Here is a 2433-nt window from a genome sequence, read left to right on the forward strand (position 1 = left end):
GAGAGAGAGAGAAAGAGAGAGAGAGAGAGAGAGAGAGATGGACGCAGGGTAAACTGTTGTTATTCTGTTGGGAAACAAAATTGTATTAGTCTCTCTCTCTCTCTCTCTCTCTCTCTGGGAGAAATTATAGGATGGCTTGGCGGTGTGAGAAAGTAGGCTTCCCACACAGACACTGGACCCGAGAAATTGTTCTGCCATTATTTTCCTTTTTTTTTTTCTTCCAGTCCTTTTCTTTTTCGCTCTTCCTCTTCCTGTATTTATTAACCGGTCTTTTAAAATAATTTATTTATTTATGTATTTATTATTATTATTTGGTAGTGATAGTAGTTGCAGTAGAAGTAATAATAGTATTATTTTTATAACAGTAATATTGTTATTATTTGCCAACGGCCATAGCACGTTGAGTACACCGCTTCCCGTCCGATCAGCGAAGTTAAGCAACGTTGGGTCTGGTTAGTACTTGGATGGGTGACCACCTGGGAACACCAGATGCTGTTGGCATCCCTACGTGCCATGTGGGGTTGGTGGAGGATTAGTGCCCCTCCCTGTAAAACAATTAACTCTAAGCCCTTGGCCACCCCGTTTGGGATACATGGCGTCCGGCAATGGATGGATGGTTGTATTAATAGTAATAATAGTAGTAGTACTGTAGTTTCAATTTCTTTTACTTTTTGTACGACAAAGTTGCCTCAACACCTTGGATGATTTTCTTCAGATTATTCTTTGTAACACTCAAGGATTTGTTTCTGCTGTACTAAGGATGAATGTTAGTAGTGAAAGGATTTATTCGGTTTAGTCTAACTCCTCTGGTTGTGTGTGTGTGTGTGTGTGTGTGTGTGTGTGTGTGTATGAACAAAATAGCTCATATACGTTTGGTTCGATTTAGACCAGACATATTGCAAGGGTTGATGTTTACACACCAGACATATTGCAAGGGTTGATGTTTTTACACCAGACATATTGCAAGGGTTGATGTTTTACACCAGACATATTGCAAGGGTTGATGTTTACACACCAGACATATTGCAAGGGTTGATGTTTTTACACCAGACATATTGCAAGGGTTGATGTTTTTACACCAGACATATTGCAAGGGTTGATGTTTTTACACCAGACATATTGCAAGGGTTGATGGTTTTCCCATGGTCACTTTTTTCAGAACAATTAGTCAAAGGTCAAGAAAGGTCAACTAAACAGTTTTAATCCAGTTTAAGTCAAATTTGGTGGACAAGTTGAGGGTAAGGCACGGATGAAATTATTCGATTCTGAGAACATTTCAGCCAAAATCTAGGGTCGTTGTGCAAAGCCAAATTATTCGACCCTTTCATTTAGACAGGATGTGATGAAAGCTTGGTGGAATAGCCGAAGGTTAGGCAAGGATGAGAAGCTTTGATTTTATGAACAAGCGTCCAAAGGTCATGGTTGCAGAGCTAGGTCAGCTCAGTTTTGATCCGTTTTCAACCAGACTTGGTACAAGGGTTGAGGGTCAGGCAGGGATGATTTTTTTTTTTTTTTTTTTTTTAAGACCAATCGGTTCAACGTTCAAGTCACAGTGCAAACCCAAATGTTTGTCCTTTGGACCTCTTGTACGGCGAGGGTACTGCACTTTCTGAGTGCTCCTTCTTGCCTTTCTCTTGTTCGGTGGCACCAGTACACTCCCTGTCTCCGAAAGGACAATAGTGGACTACAAGAGGTCGTCTTCTTCCTGCAGTCGACCGAGTTTATGTGTTGTTAAGTCTAGTGTCACAACATGTTCCTTCATTTCTCTTGGCTTCTTCACTGTGTAATGTTAGGAGGGACTTACAATATATACATATTTTTTTCCTGCTCACCCCTGCTTAATTATGTTGTTAGCTGTGTCTAGTGTGGGCATAACGGTGGTGCTCACAGTTGGCAGCGGCTCACCCTAAATACCCTGGCTTCCCTGAGCGTCATTATTGAACACTGCCTGGTGTGACGCGAAGGGAGAGGAGGGAATGGGAAACGAGATGGGGAGAGAGAGAGAGAGAGAGAGAGAGAGAGAGAGAGAGAGAGAGGAAAGGGAGGGAGAGAAAGATGGGAAGACAGGGTAAAGAGGGGGAGAGTGATAGAGAGTGCAAAAAGAAGGGGAAAAAACGGAAAAGAAGGAAATAGAAAAGGAAGAAGAGGAGAGTGGAGAGGATATATTAGGCAAAGAGATAAGAAAAGAGAAAGGAAGAGATGGAGTGAAGAAAGATGGGAAAAATACAAAAGCGTAAAGGAAGAAACAACTTTGAACTGAAGTAAAAGAAAATGAGATGTGCATCAGAAGAACAGTTAATCAAGTTCCGGGAGAAAAGTAATGTAATAACGCCTGAAGGAGAGGAAGGAGAAGACACGAATACGGAGAACAGATATAGGAAGAGATGCAGGATGAAAGCAAAGAAGGGGTCAAGGAATGAACAAAAGTAAATG

General features: G+C 41.4%; 1 non-coding gene across 1 annotated transcript; it reads left to right on the top strand.

The window, feature by feature from the left end:
• Window positions 1-382: 382 nt before the first annotated feature.
• On the top strand, window positions 383-501 carry LOC145404522 (5S ribosomal RNA). The gene has a single exon (XR_013898180.1). It is a non-coding gene; the product is annotated as a 5S ribosomal RNA (ribosomal RNA).
• Window positions 502-2433: the final 1932 nt, after the last annotated feature.

The sequence above is a fragment of the Coenobita brevimanus genome, chromosome 63, assembly GCF_032717465.1.
Source record: "Coenobita brevimanus isolate Jiangsu-jjx chromosome 63, ASM3271746v2, whole genome shotgun sequence".
Classification (NCBI taxonomy): Eukaryota; Metazoa; Arthropoda; class Malacostraca; order Decapoda; family Coenobitidae; genus Coenobita; species Coenobita brevimanus.